At 61.1% G+C, this 19,158-nt stretch overlaps 1 protein-coding gene and 1 long non-coding RNA gene across 4 annotated transcripts in view; one reads left to right on the top strand and one right to left on the bottom strand.

The window, feature by feature from the left end:
- The window catches only part of PDE2A (phosphodiesterase 2A), an 86,004-nt gene that overhangs the window by 537 nt on the left and 66,309 nt on the right, over nt 1-19,158 (top strand). Inside the window, exon 1 of one of the 3 annotated variants that reach the window (XM_071218247.1) lies at nt 812-1,328. The exons of the other annotated variants lie outside the window; for them this stretch is intronic. The gene's annotated coding sequence lies outside the window, so the exon portion shown is untranslated. Of the gene's footprint in view, nt 1-811; nt 1,329-19,158 lie in introns of those variants that run through there. 3 annotated transcript variants of the gene reach the window in all.
- LOC131280086 (uncharacterized) lies at nt 10,143-14,377 on the bottom strand. The gene is made up of 3 exons (XR_009187669.2): nt 14,248-14,377; nt 10,972-11,028; nt 10,143-10,469 (listed from the first exon to the last, which is right to left on the bottom strand). It is a non-coding gene; the product is annotated as an uncharacterized lncRNA (long non-coding RNA).

The raw sequence follows: 19,158 nt of genomic DNA, 5'->3' as shown, positions 1-19,158 counted from the left end.
GGAGCCTCTCGTAGGAGCTGGGATTGATGTGGAGCCGAGCCACGTGGAAGGACGGATCCTTGTCCAGGGCGCCGGGTTCCAGACTGCCGCCTGGTGGGGGGTCTCTGGGCAGAGTGGGAATACCTGGCATCGACTTGGGGGACAGTGGGGCTGGGGTCAACGAGAGGGGGCTGCTGGCTGGGGGTGATGACCCTGAGCCATCTCTTCATGGGCTGGGAGTGGGAGAGGTCTGCGAGGAGTTCCAAGGCGCTCTGAAGTCCAAGATAGACTGGTTCAGGACCCTGGAGAGGGACAATGTGCAGGACAGGACCACCGTGTGTGCGCGTGTGTGTGTGTGTGAGAGAGAGAATGAATTCTGAGTGAGTAAGAAGAATGGCCTGCAGCAGGAAAGGGTTTCTGAACTTCTCCCATGAAACCACCCCCCACCCCCTGTGGAATCAGGTTCAAGGCTGCCACTTCATGCAACTTTACCCCAAAGCGTCTGTTCGAGGATGGGGTAGAGTCACATCTGGTTGGAATGAGACCCCCGGGCTCCAGCTTCGTGTGCAGCCGTGGGCAGGGGTGGGTGCAGGTGCAGGCAGTGGAGAGAGCTACGTGGAGGGGCCCCTCCCCTGTCTGAGGGCTGCCGAGATGGCAGGCAGCTGATGTGTGTGTCTCTCCAAGTCAGTGGAGGTGCAGGACTGTGCCAGGCTGTGTGAGGGGGCGTGTGTGTACACGTGTGCAGTGTGTGGGGACACATGTAGAATAGAGGTCCTGGATGGGTGGATGTGCAGCAGCCTGTCGGGATGTGCGAGCAGCCCTGTGTGGCTGTGAGAGTTTATCTGCATGCATCTGAGTGTGTGTGTGTTAGTTTGCATTTGTGTGTTGGCGTGCGTGTTACTGCATGTGCTGGAGTGTCTCACTATGCATGCTATTAATTCATTTTGTGTGCATGTGTGTTTGTGTGTATGTTTGTTAGAGTGTGACTATTGCTGTCTCTGTGTGTCAGCACAAGTGGTCCGATGTGGCTGTGTGATCATGGGGCTAGTGTGCAATTGCATGAGTGTGTACTGTTGCTTGTGTGGCTGGTGTGTGTGTGTCTATATGTGTGTGCTCGTCTGTGTGCGTGTGGGTGGCTGTTTCCTCCCCTGGTGGCTGGGACATTGTGGCCCACTGAGGTAGGCAGGGGGTGGCTAAATGTGTGATCATCCCCACGAGCGCAGGACGATTCATTCCACACCCGACGGGGAGATGCAGAAAATAAATAGGCAATAAGTACTCTGCCCTCTGCGGCTTCCTAAGACATAAAATCGCTGGAGAATAAGCAAGCAGTAAGGATCAAGCTCAAGGTAACAGGTGGGGGGGTGGCCAGCATAAGCAAAGGCTCGGGCATGTGCCTGGAACAGCGAGGGGGCTGCGTGGAAGGGAGCGGTGGGGAGAGGCTGGAGACCCCGCAGGTGCCTCGTCTTGCAGGGCTGGAACTCCAGGCCCCTTGGGCTTTATCCTGAGGGCCCTGGAGAGCCCTGCGAGGTTTTACGCAAGGGAGGGACGTGATCAGGTTTGGGTTTTGGGAAGCTGCTTCCAGGACACTGTCAAGGTTGAACTGGAGGCCAGGGGGAGGCCGGGCCATTGTGGAGGGCAATGGGGTCCAGGCTGGGCTGGGTCAAGGGGCCAAGGAGGCCGGGGGCTTTCTGAAAAGAGGAGCCTGGGGGCTTGGGGTTCGCCTGATAGAAGTGGGTGGAGAAGGGAGCACCAAGGCAGTTTAGGCTTGGTCTGGGGTGGGGATTACTGTGGAGGGACCTCAGAGAAGCAGGATGTTGGGAGGGAAACAGCTCCTAGAAGACTCAGGCAAGCTGGGTGGGGGCAAGGGGGAGAGGGAGACCCTTGTTTGGTTTCTTGCCAAGGTGCAGGGGGTCAGTGATCACGGAGCTGCCTTCTTCCCAGATAGGGAAACTGAGGTAGTGGTTTCGTCGCCCTCCTCTGGCGGCAAGGCTGGGACTGAGCCTCCATTGGACCCGAGCCTCAACCTCCTTCTCCTCCAGACCCCATCCAGGACCCCTTGGCTGGCAGGCTTCCGGGGAGCAGCCCCCTGGGCAGGAGCTGGGGACTCTAGGTCAGCTCAGTGAGGGTTAATTGCTTGTCCGCTCCCTGCGCCTCCCAGCTCCCCCTGCCCACCAAGCAGCTCCAGCCACTCTTCCTGCTTCCCACTCCAGCCTCCTGTCCCCAGGGACCGCTGATGGCTTGGCTGGGATCTCGCCAAATGGGGCAGGGGGGTGGGGTGGGCAGAGCTCCCGGCTCCTCCAGTCTTAATGGACTGCGAGTCTCACTCTCGGCTGTGCTGCTGTCGGGCCAGGCCTGCACTCTGCGGGCTCCTGCCCTTGTGCCTCTAAAATCCATCTACTCAGCATGGTTCTGTTCCTCCATTCATTCATTCATTCATTCACTTGGAAGGGCTCCCCAATGCCTGCTTGGTGCTCACTGGGCTGGGTAGAAGGGACATAGAGAGGACATGGGCCCAGACTTGCTTTTAGGCAGCTGCTGGTCTGCTGTGAGGGGCAGAAGTGGAAATTACAGCCTCACAGTTCAGCAGCCCTGGGCTGAGGGAAGCCCAGGAATTGTGGGGGCCAGAGGAGGGCTTCAGAAGAAGAGACATTTGAACTGGACCTTGAAGGGTGGGTAGGAGTTCTTCAAGCAGGGAAGGGCAGAGGGAACAGCATATAAAGGTGAGTAGAGCTGAGAGAGCAGCTGCACAGGCGACAGAAAGAGGTTGGGATAAGGAATGTGAAGGGGCACAGAAGAGCATAAGAGAGGGCAGAAGGGGCCGGATTCTATAGGGCCTCAAATGCCAGGGTACTTCCTTGTAGCATTAGGGGGCTGTGTAATAGGGAGCCTCCTCTAGGAAGCCTTCCTTGGTTCTATCTTCCTTTATCTCCATGATCCATCCTGACGTGTCTCCCCTGAGTCCCTACATCATGGTACAGGATCAAGAATGTGGCTCAGACCTGGCCATGCCCTGCCATGTCCCCTGTGTGTGAGTCCCTTACCCAGCCAGCCTAGGGGTGTCTCAAGGCCTGGGCCCACCTCCTGGGGCTTCCCCACCCCACTCCCAGCACAGGGCAGGGCACCTGGGGCTCAGTGCAGCCCGATGGGAGAGGACAGTAAGAGCCCCTGGGCTGCCTTCTAGCAGCCGCTGGCCTCCTCGCTGCAGCTGCCTGCACATCTGCCTCGCCTGCTGCTCGCACAGGGTCTGGCCTTATGTCCTTTGTCCATCTTGGGCCACTGTCTTTCTCTCTAAGTGGGGTCAGGCATAATGGTCCAGGAGTGGTCTGAGCACACCCTGGGCAGAGAGTGGGCAAAAGTGAGCAGCCTTTATTCTAGCCACAGACAGTGAGAGCGAGATGGGGGCAGGCCTGACCATTCTCTATTGATGAAGAGAATCATGACCAGAGAAGGGAGTGAGGATAGACAACAGGAAGAACTTCCTACCAGCACAGAGGGACTGTGGGATCCCCTGGCTTCAGGAGAGCGGGCTGTGGGCATGAGTGGGCAAGTCTCCCGGGACCGGAGAAGGAGCTGGCGGCAGAGCCACTGTCCGTCCCTCTCCTTCCCTTGGGTGAGTGAAGTCATCTGGAGAAAGGGCAGCTGACGGGGCTGGAAGAGACCAGGAGAGGGGCCGGGGGTTTGTCTGTTCATTCAGCTGCCGTTCACTGGTGAGCCTCGGTGCCCCCCAGCAAACCCGGTGGCCCCGTGGGGAGACCGGCAGAGCCAAGGACCACAGGGACGGCAGCCCAAGGCTTCCTATCGCCACAACAGCAGGGGAAGGCATTTAGAAGGAGGGGCCCTCGGGGCTCGCGGTGGAAGGAAGAGACCCTGTTCCACGTGCCAGGCCGTGAGACGAGTGCAGGCACGGCTGTTTACGGGGGCCTAGCATGAAATACAAGGGCGGGCATAGGGCGGGCCGAGACGGGGCAGGCGAGGAGCAAGGGGATTGAGGTCAGACTCTAGGAAGCACGTTCTGCTGTTGACGTGTCCCCCGCGGCTTTGCTGTGCAGGTCACCGGTGTAAATTTGCAGCAGCTTGGTTTCCCCCAGGGCCCCCGGCCAGGGCCTGCCTTGGGCGCCCTCCTTGCTTGAGAATGGGCTGTGCGGTGAACAGGGAGAGACCCTGGAAATGGAAGCGTGGCAGTGGCTGAAGAATGCGGGGGGGCCCCTTCCAGAAAGTGGCATGCAAATGTATGCAAAGTGAGATGCAAATCAGCCAGCTTGGACTTGGCAGCTTGGGTTGGGAGGAGGAGACTTCGCCTCCTTCCAGGCTGGCCTCCCGCCCCCTCCGCCCCAGCCCTCGGGACAACTAGAACAGTCTTGTCTGCTGCTCCTGAGCGCCCCAGCTTTTCTGAGCCACAAAACCGTGGCCTCCAGGGCGGGGGCCACGCTCTCCCTGTCAGTACCCTCATCCTCTCGGGAAGTCGATATATTTAGTAACGGAGATGTTTTCACACATGTCTGTCCCATTGTTCAGCTGCCCGCTCCTTGGGGAAGGTCACTCCCCGGTGATGTAACCCACTTCTTAAGTCCCTGAAGTCACCCTTCTCGCTGCCCTCCCAGAAAAACAAGAGACAACTGGGACTCCGCGCAGCAGAAGGGCATTAAGGCAGGCATTTGGGAGGACTTCCCAATATTGTGGTAGCTGGGATGTGTGGACCCTGGGGTTTCTGGGCTCTCACTCTGAATGACTGCCCTGGTTCAGAGCAGGCCCTGAACATAGAGTAGAAAAAGAAGGGGAGGCGTAGGTCCAAATTTCAGCATCACCACTCCTTTGCTGTGTGGTCTTAGGCAAGTTATTTAACTTCTCTGAACCGCGTGTGCATAGTAGGGATAACAATACGTTCCTGACAGGACAGTTTTAAGGCATCAGTGGACATGCAGAGCTTAAGGCCAGACATGCAGCAGGTGCTCATAAAGGCTAGCTGCTGCAATTAGGAACCACCCACACTCACCTACACTTTTAGATTCAGCAGGGGCCTGGAAGGGGGCAGATCGGAGCCTGGAGCCTGTAGGACATAGGTGGGGGTGGGGGTGGTGGAGAAAATGGGCCTGAAATGCTCTGTGGGAGGGGCCTTGGGGCCTGGAGATATGTGACCCCCTCCTTAGGCTGCCCCTGTCTGGCCTGAGACTGATCTGAGAAATCCGTGGAGGAAAGGGCTAGAAGAGGCAGGGCTAAGCCCGGGGCCACAGCCGGAGCCTGCAGTTCATCATTCCGGGAGTTGTCGTCTGGGGTGAAGGTGCACTGCCCCCTTTGATCCAAATCCACACCTGCTCCTGGAGCCAGCAGACGGCAAGCCCTGATGGGTGCTGGGAGCTGCAGGGCCCAGAGGTAGAGAGCCTCAGCCTCTGCCCTCAGGCATCCCCCAGTCTGTTGTGTGTTGGGGGTGGGGTGGGGGGGCAGCGATAAGAGGATTCAGCCAGCATTATGACTCCTCAGACATTCACGCAGGATTCTTACAGCTTCCAGAGCATTGTTTTTCAAATCCGTAATCTCATTTAATCCTCTCCACAAACCCACGAGGCTGTTGTTTTCTGGATGAAGACTTTGAGAGAGGAAATAACTTGCCCAGGGGCATTCAGCCAGGGACTGGAAGAGCCAGGGCTGGAGCACAGGCTTCTACCTCTAAAGCTCTTTCCAGACGACTCTTCCAGGTGGCAGAGGCCAGGCCGGGGAAGATGTGGGCATCTGAAGTGGGGAGTGAGCTCAGCCAAGGAGCAGCTGAGCAAAGGCCTAGCTCAGGGGACAGAAAGCAAGAACTGGACCCCGTGGGACATGAGGCTGGGGCTGGGTGGGCAGCCAGGCCCCGGAGCCCTGATTCCAGGCTGAGAGTTCAGGTGTTGTGCCGTGGCCCACCGGGAGCCACCCGAGGGTTGAACAGGGACAGGACCTGATGGGAAGTATGCTTGCGGAGGATTGATTCTGTGACCCGAGGCTCCCCAGCTCCACCCTTGGTATTCCCAGCACTTGGCTCCTCTTCCTCCCCTCCACGTCTTCTTCCCCCTCCTCTTCTTCATCTTCCTCTCCTGGCTCCCCAGCTCCCCGGAGTGACGCCTGCATACCCTAGGCTGTGCTGCAGTGCCGCACATCTCCAGCAGGGGCTGCTGTCACGTACAGACCCACCCCAGCCTGGCTCTTCCTTAAGTTTGAAGGGCTGGCGGGCAGGGAGGGGGCGGGACAAGGAGCAGAGATGAGGGGTGTTCTCCATCTCTACTGAGCCCAAGGACGGGGGACCCTGATGAAATGACATGGGGAGGAGTGAAGGCTGAGGAAAGGCTGGACAAACACACTGGAAGGAGTTAAACCAGGGGTTGAGAAATGTTCTCACAGTTCTGGGACGGGCTCAGATTTGGACATGGATTTAGAGTAGCGTTGTGGTTGGGTTTCTACTGGATCATGATTGGCTTGATCTTGAGATGGGTGAGGTTAGTTGGCTTCTTTGTGTGTGTGCGTGTACCTGGATGTGCGCTTCTGGCTGTGCAGGTGTGTATACGGGTGTGAGAGGGTGAGAGTGTGTGGATGAGGGTTTGTATCTTCATATTTGTGAACGTGAGTGTCCATTTGTACGCCCGATTCCCGGTAAATTGTGTGCGTGTGTGTTGTTTGTGTGTGGGGTTGTGCATACAGAGTTGTGTATACATGTCCTAGTGAACAGTGTGTGGGCGTGAGTGACTGTGTGTGCCACATGCAATGGCTCTGCTGACCCTGCAGGTCCATGCCCAGCAACTCACCATTTTCTGTGCTGGGTCCCGCCTATACCTGCAGGCAGGGGTGCGATGGGTGTGTGGACTTGGGCGGAAGGGGCTGTGGTGTGGGGCTGAGCTTCCCTCGGGGGACGCCGGGGCCCCTGCCAGCCCGGGAAGGCGCTGGAGAGACGGGGTCTGTCTGCAGGCTCAGGCTCGGCATGGGCCGGGCGGCCTCCCGAGCGCTGGGTTGAGGAGCCGGGTAAGGCCGGGAGCGCCCGCCTTCTCCTCTCCCCGGGGAACCTCCGTGGCCACCGTCCACTCCACTAGGGGAGTCCCGGGGATCCCCAGGCCCGTCTTCTTGCTGTGTAGGTGAGCATACTGCCGCCCGAAGAGGGGCAGTGATTACCCGAGGTCACACAGCAGGCTCCGGCACGAGAGGGCAGGGCTCGATCAGCCCGGCCTGCAAGGCCTCCCTCCCTCCAGCCCTGGCCTGTGCCGGGAGGGAGTTCGGCGTGGAGATCCAAGCTCCCAGGTGTAGAGATCCAAGCTTCCAGCACAGGCCCCGGGCATGTCCCCTCCGCCCAGGCCTCAGAGGCCGCCTTTGAAGTCCGAGCCAGAGCTTTTGCCTGCTGCGTGGCTCCTCCCGGAAACCTAAGAAGTCTGTTCTGCCGTGGAGCCTGGAGACTCCGTGGAGAGGAGGCCAGAGGTGGGGGCTGGGGGACGGGCCTCCGCTAGAAGCCTCAATGTCCTCCTCTTTGCAGCAGGTGCTTCTTTAGGATTCTCCCGTTCTACACCTGGGGGTTGCCCCCTCACCACTCCCCGGGCTGCTAGGACAGAGGCTCGGTGGCCCCGAGGCAGGGCTGGGGCTGTGGGGAAGGCCAGGAGGTCCACGTCAGGGTCATGCAGGGAAGTCGGACAGCTCCGAGCCCTCCTCCTCAGCCACCTGTCCCTGCCTCAGCCTGCCTGGCTTTCACCCTGCAGCACCCGTAAGCCACCCGCTTTTTAGACCAGGGTCCCCAAGAGCAAAGCCGTGTCACTGCCATCACATCTCTTGTTGAAACTTAAGACCCCTCCTCGGCCAAGTCTAAAAAGGTCCTCCCTTTTAAGACCTTCCTTCCGGCACTTGGACCTCAATCCCTCTGGCTGTCCAGAGCCTGGGTCTTGGGCCTCCCTGGGAGATGAGTCAGTGCAGAGAGGTGCCCTCAAAGCGCTGGGGGGCGCTGAGGGACCTCAGCCCAGCCAGCTCATCCGTGTGCCAGCGGGGACCCACTTTCAGCCTCAGCTGGGCCTCAGGCCACTGACTCATTATCGGCGTTAATTAGCATCTTCAGTGCAGCCTTCCGCCCCACCAAGTGCTTGACAATCGTTAGGTGCTATTGGGTGCAAATGGCTCCCAGCTCTACGCCACCTGCCCCCGGCTTCTCCTCCTGACCCCAGCTGCCTGGGCTGAGGGACAAAGTGTCCCGGCCACACGCAGAGCACACGGAGCCCCACGCACACAACCCAGGCATAGAGACGCCAAGGGAGGCACAGACACAGGCAAACCCAGAGGACAAGCTCGGCAGGCACAGAAGAACTCACACACACCGATGTGCAGAGCCCCGCCGTGCACACACGCAGCCCAGCACTACACCCCAAGAAACAGACAGGGACAGATCTCAAAAACTCGCCAGAAACCAAAAAAACGGAGCCAACAGACACCCCTGTGCACGCGGCACAGGTGGGCACTCCGAGACACGCAGCCCCGATGCAGACTGAGCGGGCACGCAGCACCTGTGCAGCATCCCTCACCGCTGGGCGATTGTAGATGCTGTTCCTTTCTCCTCGACTACTCTTCCTCGATGCCCCCGCCCCGTCACCTGGCTAGCTCCTATTATCTTCAGGTCTTGGTGCCCCTTCCTCCGGGAAGGCTTCCTTGACTCTGGCTAGGAGCCCTTCCATACTCCCAACCCTTGGAGCTGTCCCTGCCACCAGGCATCATTGACCGCTTTACTGACCAGTCTTTGCCACGTTTTGAGATGAAGGATTTTTGCCTGTGCCCACTGAGATGGTGACTGGGGGTGTGAGTGGACAATTAGAGCCAAGAAACTGGGCAGAGGCCAATTGGTGGGTGAGTCAGGAAGAGCTGCGAGGAGGCCCCGCTTCTCAGGGCCTGGGCAGGCGTTTAAACCCAGAGGGTGTCACAGCTGGACATTTGCCACCTAATTTTTTTCAGCCAATTTCCTGCAGGTTCTCTGCCTGATTTCGTTTGTTTCTCCCAGGCTTGCTGCCTGGCCCAGTTCACCCTCCCCTGCCCCTTGCCCCCAGTCTGAGTTTGCGCCGCTCACTTGCCTTTTCTGCTGGGACGTAGCCCACCCCCCTACTTCTGAGCCCAGTGAGGTCCCCAAGAAGCAAAGCCTGGGGCTGGGTCCTCCCTGCCTCGCCTCAGGGAGGCAGTGGAACGTGTGGCCGTGGCCACAAGCCCTGGCTCCTCCACTTCTTAGCTGCAGGACCTTGTGCAAGAGCTCTCAGCTGTAAAAGGGGGTGATAAGAGTGCCCCTGTCGTTAAGGCTTGCTGTGAGGGGTAAATGATAACAAGCGCGCCGTGCACCTGGAGCGCAGCCAGGCTCTCTGTGGGCTGCGTGAGAGCAAGGAGAGGGCAAATGAGATCAAGCATGTGCGAGTGCACACCGGAGGGGCTTAGTGAGTCCCCACTATTTGGACCTGAGTCAAGCCAACATCTGTTGTGTGATCACCTACTATGTGCCCTCACAGCTGGCTCCTTGCACGGCCCCTCCTCAGTCCCTGCCTGGCTGCCAAGTCTGCACAGCTCTTACTGCGCTGGGGGCCCAGGAGATGGGCGGGAGACTTCTTCCAGGGCTGGGAGAGCTGCTGGGCTTTCCTTGAGTTCTTCATCCAGATACTTAGGGTGGGTGCCTCTGACATGCTGGGAGACGCCATGGAATTGCTCACCCTCTCTGGGCCTTGGTTCCCATAGCCTGGCAGAGGTCATGGGCCCAGGGAGGGCAAGGGATGCTGCAGGACATGGTCTCTGGAGGGCAGGCCCTGGGTCTGAAGTCGGAATCAGCTGGGAGCAGTGGCCCGGGAGCCTGTAGAGTGGGTGACAGACCCACAAATCTGCCCCTACCTGGGAACAGGTGAGCCCTGTGGCCCCGGGGGCAAATGGCCATATTTTGTTCCAGACTGGAGTAGGGGGCTGGCCGAGATGACACCGCTCCTCTCCCTAGCCTCCCCCAGGGGCCACAAACCCCACTCTGTGGATTAATAATTCCCTGAAAAGAAGGGGGCCACTTTTGTTCCCCAGTTCTAGAACCGAATATTAAAGCAATTATGTAACTAGCAATAAATTACTTAAAGTAGTGACTCACTCAGCTTAATTAGAGCGCGAACAGGGAGGGATTAAGGTATTTTTAGAGCACACACCTCGCTCCCTCCTGTGGGGGGAGGCCTCTTGCAAGGTGGGGGAGGCGAAGAGGCCGGGAGGCCCAGCAGCATCCCAGGTGTCTGCGAGGAGCTGAAAGCCAATCCGAGCCCCACCGAGGTCCCACGAAGCAAGGCCGAGCCGGGGCTGCAGCGGAGGACTCAGGCGTGACTCCAGGAGCACGTTCCAGGGGCGCTGCTTGTAGAGCACTGAGCCAGGCCGACGGATTAGAAACTCTTTGGGGGCAGGTCTCTGTCTGTGAACCCCTCTCGGAACAGGCCAGGAGTAGGCTCGACTCCTGCCTTTGACTGGTGACTGTCTCCATGACCTTGGGCGGGTTCCTGCATTACCCCAAACTTCGGTTTCCCCCACCGCAAAATGGGCACAATAATATCCACCTTTCATCATATTATGAGGATTGAGTGGGTTACTGTAAGGCAAACCCCAGGACTGACTCCACTAGACCAAAAGCACCACAAAGGCAAGAACTAGGTCTGTTACATCCCAGGCTCCAACACACACACACACACACGCACACGCACACGCACACACGACTGCCCTGTTGGAGTCTTCCAGGGAAAAGGTTCAGCACCACGGACAGTTCCGGGCCGTGTGCTTGGGGGTGTTTTTCCCCTACCCAGGATGGGGGCTGGGGGCGGAGGGGGGGGTTTGCCCTGGGTCCCCTCGGAGCCCAGGGTGCCAAGTGGGAGGAGGAGCCTGCAGGAGAGACCAGAACCCTCCTGCCACCACTGGGAGTGCAGGGGAGGGGCCATGAGAACCGGCTGGGAGGATTTGGGCAGAGAGAACACCGGGACGCCAGGAAAGTGGAGTAAGATTTCTGACCTGCAGGTTTCCTGGGAGGGTTAAAGCAGCCACTTCTTAGAGGTGCCTGGCGCGCGCCTGCCGGGAAGGGGCACAGCGTAAAGGTACAGGCCGGCTCCTCCCGCCCCCTCCCCGCCACGCAGCCCCTGTGGCTTGATGTCGGGGGTTCCCCATCCCCTGCCCTCTCCGGGAGATTAGGGCCTGGATGCCCCCCTCCCAGCGGCAGGGGAGCCCCATCATGAACTTCACTGACCCCTGCCTCTGCAGCTGGATCGAGCTGGACACACGTGGGTGCACAGGACAAACCGAGGGAGGACTCCTGTGTCCCTCCTCCTTGCAGGGCGCTGGGAGGCCGAGGGCGGCCCAGCTGGACCCCAGCGATGGGGTTTAAGGTCTGCCGCCACCCCTGCCCCAGGTCCGGGCCCCAGGGGCTGCGCTGGCCAGCTCTGACCAGCTCTCCTCGCACCTCCTTGGCTTCCCAGGGCTCAGGGGACGGATTAGTGATGACGGCCTCGCAGCATCGCTATGACAACTGCGTGGTGCCCTTGGCCTCCGGGCAGGGGCATGGCGGAGGCCAGGGACCCCTTGGCTTCCAGGCCTTTGTACGGGTGTGTGCAACAGAAGCTGGGGCCAGGGGGAGCAGGGGAGGCCGAGGTGGGGGGCGGAGCAGGAACCTGCATCGCAGGCGAGTGGCATTCCAGGGGCAGGAGTTCATTCGGGTTGTTAGATCCCAAGGGACATTGGGGACAATTGAGTCCTCCTTTCTTTCCTTCCTCCTTTTTATTCCCTCTTCGCTCCCTCTTCCTTCCCTCTCTTTGCTTTCCTCTCTCCTTCCTTCCTTCACTTTTTCTGAGCCCTATCCCTGCTCAAGGCCTGGGCTGCCCGTTCCGCCAGCCCAGGGGAGCTCAGAGGGAGTTGGTGGGGGGGGCACACGACAGACACGCCCTGCCCCAGGCCGATGAGCACGGGGAGTTCCTCGGGAGGGTGTGGCTTCACGCCACCAGGCACTATGCAAAAGGCTTTGCGGAGGCGGCACCAGGTCGCCAGGCCTTTGACGAGTGAGGAGAGTCTTCTGGCCTTGACGAGGGAGAAGGCACATTTTTCGGTGGAAAGGAGGTGGAGAGGCAGGGGAGGCAGCACAGGTCTGCAGGTGAGACAGGAGGGGTGAGGGAGAGACAGGAGTTCAGAGCGGCCTAGTTACAGGGTGTGAACAGAGAACGGAGGGGCAGTCAAGGCCGGGGAAGGGCTGGAGACAGTGGGTGCCGTGTGGTGTTTGTGTTTCGCCCCTCGGGGAATGAGTAGCCCCTGAAGATGTTTGTTGTTGTGACTTAATAATTTTTTCAATGAGCGAGTTCATTTTAGAGATGGGGAAACTGAGGCAGAGAGGGAACATGGCTTGTTCAAGCTCAATGAGGTCATTAGAGACAGAACTGAGACCGGGCTCTGCTAGGGGTCCTACCAGCACCTCTTGCCTCAGACTTGCTGGCCAGGATTTTTCCAGAAAACCACAACTTCCCAAAGATGGGGAGGGCTCGTGGGTGACTTTGTCCTCGATTTGAATAAAATTTGCGCAGGCCAGGGCTGACCTACAGCCCTTCCTGCCCGGTCAGGTGGGCGGCTGGGTGTGGGGGTACTGGGGGTGGGACAACCAAGGAAGGACCTGGGAGGTCAGGGGCTTGGCTAAGACTAGCAGGGGAGGGCCAGAAACCACTTCAAAGGGCGGTCCTCAGGCTACCAGCCCAGACTCTCTTCCCCATCCCCTTCCTCCCACCCTCAGGGATCTTTGGCCAAGGTGGGCACCTGTCGGAGCCCCCATCCTCTCCCCAGGGCTCTTCCCGGCCCAGAGACCTGGTATTGGGTCTGCGGTGACTGGGCAGAGAGACTTTTAGCCCCGTTGTCCTAAGGTGAGAGCGACTCATTCCGGGCAAGGGCCCGGCGGCTGCCTGGCCTAGCTGCCCGGCCCTCGGCGTGCCCGCGCCTCCCCCGCCCCCCTGCTTGCCTCACCTCTCCCCCATCCCGCTGGGCAGCGCTGCTGGGCCTGCCAGCCGTGATGGATGGCCCTGCAGCTCAGCCTCTCCCCGCTCCTCTCCGGATGCTGGGCTGTTAGCCTCCTAATCACCAGTCCTGCCTGGTGGCCTCCAAGCCATCCATCCTCCCCCACAGCGGTGCCCTGCACAGGTGGTTGGGAGTGCTCGGGGCCGCAGGGCTGCAGCGGGACTTCCTCCTCTGAGGCTGGACTGAGAGTGCAGCTGCAGCCCCTACTCTGGTCAAGGGTCAGGGAGCAGCCTGCAGCCCCTTGCCAGGGCAGGGGGGGGGGCTGAAATCTCCCCTGAGCCTCCCAAAGGCACCTGTGTGTGCACATGTGCACATGCACACACACTCACAGTAGCAGAAATAAAAAGGCTTTGGGTATCAGAAATCCCTAGCATGCCAAGCATTGTGCCAGAGCCGTGCAAATAAGGGCATTAGGCTCAGAGAAGAAGTGACTTGCCTAGGGTCACATGTCCGTGAAATGGTGGAGCTGGGATCTGAAGGTCAGTATGCTTCACATCTTGCCTTCCCAGCTCCTCTGCTCTACTGACCCGCTTATGCACACATTTGAGCACACATGCATGTGTGCAGGTGCACACCTGTGTATGCACACCCATAAGCTACCGTATCACCCCTTGCACCAACCAGGTTTCCGAAAAGTGCAGAGTGCTGGGCTGATGAGGGTCCCCAGCTGTCCCCAGAGTCTCACCCTGGCGGTGACACTAGCCAGCTGGGGGCTGCATGGAGGAGGCAGCCTTTAGGCAGAGGGAAGGGGAGGCTGGGAGGCAGTCGATCGATCACCCTGGCAGCGCTGTCTTCCAGGAACCGGGGCCCAGGGGAGTGTGGTGCCGCGGGTCGATCTTCCCGGGCTGTGTGGGGTGTGTGTGTATGGGCGGGTGAGGCTGGTGGCTGCAGCCCTGGCCTCCCCCACTTCCCGCCCCCCTGCTTCCTCCACCGCCCCCCGTCACTGGCACTGCAGATACAGAGTCCATCTCCCAGTTCCCAGGCACCCACGTGCACCTGCTGCTACTGGCGCTCTGCCTCGAGCCCCACCCCTACCCCCAGGTGGGATCCTGGGGTGCTGCTGTGAGAGCTAACAAGGGGGGGTGGAGGTAAGGGGAGATGGGGCCTGATGCTGGGGGGAGCTGGCTGTCCTCAGAGACCTTTGACCCGGGCAGGATAATTTAACGGGGTAATGACTGTAAAGTGCTTCACTCTGCCAGGGGCACCTAGTAGGTGCTTAGTTATTTTCCATCTTGTTCTTACCGGAGGAGGCTTGAGAGAAGGCTCGAGGCAGGCGTGGGCGGAGAGGGGCATGGGTGAGGGCACGGTGAGCTCCCGAGCAGGCTGTCAGGAGCCTCTGACAGTGTTAACAATTAGCACCTTCAGAGAAAGGGAGGGAGAGAGCCACCTAGCCGAGTTCTCTCCCGTCTAGCCAGGTGCTGACAGCCTCCTGACACAGGCAGGGGCTGCGACAGGCGCTGGCCGGGGTGGTGGCCAGAGCAGAGCTGGAGAGCCTCCCTCAGGGCCGCCCCACCCCCTCTCTCTGGGAGGGGCCCCTAAGGAGGCCTATGTCAGCCCCTTCCTGGAGGGGCTGCTTCCCACCCCGTGGAGTGGCCCCTGTCAGCCCCTCCATCCTGCACCGGCCTCAGGAGCTCTGGGTTTGAGTCCTGGCTCAGGCCCCCTGCAGGCTGGTGGTGGTTCGAGCAAGCCTTTCCTCCATGGGGCCTCGGCGTCTTATCTGCACCAGCTCACGAGGCAGAAAAGTGAGCTGTCAGTGCCTGCCACGCCTTGGCCACCAGGAGGCAGGTGCATTGGCTTCTCCAGGGCCTGTGTCCGAGTCACAGCCCCCGGATGGAGTGCTGGGTTCCTCTCCCCACTGGGTGCTGTCGGCTTCGTCCTCGGGTCCCCGGGGCCCAGACACAGGGCCTGTGGTGGAGGGAGGGGGGAGGCAGAGGGAGAGGGGGAGGACTGGTTCCAGGGCTGAAGCTCTGCCCCGTGAAGGGGTCCCCATCAGGCTCCACCACCTTCTCGTTCGCGCTGCTCAGGGCACAAGCCTGTCTCACTGCACTGTCGGTGACTCTGTGGGAGACCAAGGACTGGCCCGGCTAGAGGTGGGGAAGGAGCCCTGGACCGGGAGCCCTGAGGCCCAGTTTCTTGCTGTTTCAGCCCCTGCTTTGTTGTCTGATTTGGGGCAAGACCTGCCTCCTTTGGGATAAGAGAGCCGCGGAGCTCGTGACCCCTGGTCCTTTTCTGCGGCCAGATGATTCCGTGTCCTTGGGGAGAGGCGGGGTGGGAGTGGGGGGGTGGTAGATGGCCATGCCACACGATGGGGGTGCGCGCAGGACTTCCTTGGCTGTGGGGCCGCCGCCCGCTTGGCCGCCCTGTCCACACTTCCCCGGCCGCACCTCTCGGCCTTTATGGTAACACCTGCCTCTGTATTGCCTCTGACTTGTCGCCCCCTGTCCTGCATGCATCTCTGCCAAGGCCCCTGTGGTTCTCTCCCTCTCCGGACACACCCTTATCCTCCCCCAGAGCCTGTCCCTCCTGCCGGGTGTCTCTAGGGCGGTCTCTGTGACCCACCAGCTCTCATCTTCTCCCTCCGCACCCTGCCCTCTCTCTGAGCAGGTCTCTGCCTTCCCCCTGGCCTCGGGCTCCCCCTGCCCGGCTCTGGGTATTTATCTCGGGCTCTCTGGCCCTCTGGTCCTCACCCGCCTGGCCCTGACCTCTCGGCCTCTTCCTCCTCTTGCATGGCCCCCTGGGGGCGCAGCCCGGCTCTCCGGCCTGAGAATGGATGTGGTCCAGCCTCCCGTGCGCTTGCCGGCTGCCTCAGAAGTCCCCAGCAGTGCCCTCTGCCCTGCGTCTTGTTGCTAGGCTTCGGGCTGGCAGCACCTGGCTTCCATAGCGACGGGTGCTTAGAAACGAGAATGCCACATCTCTCAGTGCCACCACGAGAGCCTTCGCCCGATCGAGCGCCTGCCGATCAATTGGGAAGTGTGGCTTGGCTCTGAGCTGCCTCCGGCTTGGGGCGGCCAGGGAAAAGGGGACCACTGTCTCTGCCTTCTGGAGCTTGCGGGGCTGCTGGTGTGGGAGGAGCTGCTCTACTGTGGCCCCAAAACCAGAGAGGGAGCTGAGCGGGAGGCCCTGGGTTCTCCTGGGACCCTGCAAGAGGCACGGGCTGGGGAGCCGGGAGGCGCCAGGCTTGGACCCCTGTTCTGCCTTTTCTAGGCCCTGGGGCCTCCTTTTTACCAGCCGAAAAATTGGGCTGCTAATAGGATGAGAATTAAATGAGCTAATAGACAGGGTGGGCCTGGCCCAGGGAAGGTGCTCACAGATGGCCATTGCCTTCCCTTGCCTTTAAGGTTGTGTGAGATTTAATTGGCAGAGAGCAGGGGGCAGGCACCCCAGGTGTGGGGAATGGTATGAGCCAAGGGGCGGAGGCTGGAATGCAGCAGCATGTTCAGGGGTGTTCAGGGGAGGCCCAGGCGCCCCATCTGGAAGTGGCTCTTCCAGAAGCAGCCGGGCTGAGGGGCTCCTGGGAAGGGACCAGTTCTCTGGGAGGTACGTTCCTGCCAGGGGCAAAGGAATGGGCTTGATCGAATTCTCCTCTAGCATCTGGGGCTCTGTGGGGGAATGGGGAGCAGCAGCGGGCCGTGTCTAGGGCCACACTGGGGTCCCCTTGCCTATTTCCATACCCCCTTCTGCCTCCCCCATCCCTGGGCCCCGGGCCTTCATTGGTCCCCCCTTCCTGCCAGGCCTGTCCACAGCAGGCACGCCGCCTGAACCCGGGGCCGCGGGCCGTCAGCGGAAGGCCCCACCCTGTCACTGCACAGATGAGGAGACGGAGGCTCAGCAGTGGGGGGGACCTCCCCGATTCTAGAGCCCGGCTCCCCCTCTTTGCAGACCTGTCTCCCAAAAGGAAGGACTGCAGACCACCAGGGAAGAGGGGGAGAAGAGGCGGCAGGTGAGGTGGGGTTGGGGTGAGCGCAAGGGGCTGCAGCTCCTTGGCATTCGTGCGGCCAGGAAAGGGTTAACCCCCCCCCCACCCAGCCGGTCTGCACTGGCACTGCCAAGGCACCCACCTCCCCGAGGGCCTGCTGGGGGTGAGGGCGGCAAAGCGCTGCTGTTTTCTGAGCAGCTCAGGGTGCCAGGCTCTGTGCTAAGCACTCGGGAGTCTCATCTCACTTATTTCCCGGCTCTGCGCACGTGCCAGGGCTCGCCGGGGCCTCCCACCCTGCCTCGTCTTCACGGAGACTCAGCCCACAGAGCAGCAGGCGCTGAGGGGGCGTGGAAATCTGGGTGCTGCAAGCATGGAGCCGTGCATAGAGCAGCTAGACTCAGGGAACCTTAGAATCGCGGGCCTCTTGCTTTCACAGAACGTGAGAAGCACAGGCCCTTAGAAGAGCGGGACTTTCTAAGAGAGGCTCTGATCTCCTCAGAATGTGAGTCTCCAGGGCTCCTGGAACCTCAGAGCCACAGGCCGGGACCTCCAGCACGACAGCTTTGGAGCTGGCAGGGAGTTCTTGGAGCATGAGGCCTTGGCCCCCGCTGCTCGTCTGTCCTCGCCCGGGCGCCCCTCGCGGGCTCGGCTCCGGTGGCTGCGTGTGGACAGGGGCCTGGGGCCAGTGACCCGCTGCAGCTGGGGCACCGCTGGAGCAGGGCCAGCCCCGGAATAGCCCAAGGAGAAAGCCGGGCAGCCCCGCGGGCTGCAGCTGTCCAGGCTGGGGCGGGGCTCGGTGCGGCCACGCTTGGCGGAGGACCCGCCTGCCCGCCGCATCCGCCCTGCTGGCCAGCCGGGGCGCAGGATGAAGCGTTTCCCGGTGGCACGCCTAGGGCCGCAGCCGGAGCGGACGACAGGCCCTGCAGCCTGGAGGGCAGGAGGCGCTGTGAGGGTGAGAGAGGAAGTGGGGCTCGGTGAGAGGTGGGGGCTCAGAGGGAGGTGTGGCTCAGGGCTGCTGAGCATTGCCCAGGGCCGCTCTCTACAGCCTCAGGTGCCTGTGGCTGGAGTTGGGGGTCAGGGAACCTTGAGTGCACCTGCTTGTCCCTGGGGCTAAGCTGAGAGACAAGTGTCCCTTTTTCCTGCCTCTGCCCAAAGCTGGGAAGAGTGGCAGAGGTGCTGAGAAAGCCAGCATCTGCCTCACCTTTTGCTCATCTTCCTTCCCGGTTTCCACGGGGTTCAGGATGATCAGAGTTTGGCAGGATGGTGCTGTGGGAAGGGTCAGTGTCCCCCTGGGACAGGGCCGGCTGGAAAGAAAGTGAGCTCCCCGTCGCTGGGAGTGTGCCAGCAGGGCCTTAGCCAGCCAGGGTGGCTTTAGAAACGGGTTCAGATGTGGGGAGAAAAGACTGGAGGCCTCTAACCTGGGACAGGTGGGCTTTGTGTGATTAGCCTGGGTGGCCCCACTTTCCAGACGTCCCTGAGGCTCATTGAGGGGGTTACCCTGCCCTGGGCTCTGCGCCCCTGGACCCCACCCCCCACTCCCCGCCTCTGTGCTGTGCACACGGAGCTGAATCAAGCCCGGTCTCTGCCCGCGGAGCACCCAGCCTGACGGGGGGCGCGCAGGGAGAGAGACAGCGTTGGGCAAGTGGTACGTAAGGGGCGGGCCAGGCTGGAGGAAGGTCCTGCTGCCTGCCTGGGGAGTCGGTAGGTCAGGCCCTTACGCTGGGGACGCAGCTGTGAGCGAAAGGGAAGATAAAGGGCGGTGGGGAAGCACAGCAGCCAGGAAAGCCCGCAGGGCCTGGGAGGTGCCCGGGCCCGGGGGACAGAGCTGCAGCACCAGCAGGAGGGTGGCCCAGGGGAGGGGCTGTTCAGAGGGTAAGGCCTTGAGGGCCAGGACTCGTGCCGACTGGGTCCTGCGGGCCATGGGGCGCCACCCGAGTGCGGGCGAGGCAGGGTCAGGCTTGGGTGTGGAGAAGGCTTTTGCCACAGGTCTGGGCCTGGAAGAAGGCGCCCAGTGGTCCCAGAAGGAGGCCCCGAGCCGCCTTGCTGGCAGTGCCTGGAGTGGCGTGAGCGTGCATGTCTGCGGGGGGTGCTGGCAGTGCGTGTGACTGTGCATGGCCCGGGAGCCTCCTGCAGAGGAAGGCTCTAGAGCTTTGCAGATGAGGGGAGCAGAGGCCAAGGCCTACGTCGAGCAAGGCCTGGGCGCTCCAGGGCCCCTGAGCAGCAGCCCCGGTGTGAGC

This window comes from Dasypus novemcinctus, chromosome 10, assembly GCF_030445035.2.
Source record: "Dasypus novemcinctus isolate mDasNov1 chromosome 10, mDasNov1.1.hap2, whole genome shotgun sequence".
Lineage (NCBI taxonomy): Eukaryota > Metazoa > Chordata > Mammalia > Cingulata > Dasypodidae > Dasypus > Dasypus novemcinctus.
Note: the sequence above shows the minus strand (reverse complement) of the source record. Positions and strands in the feature narration are given on the sequence as shown.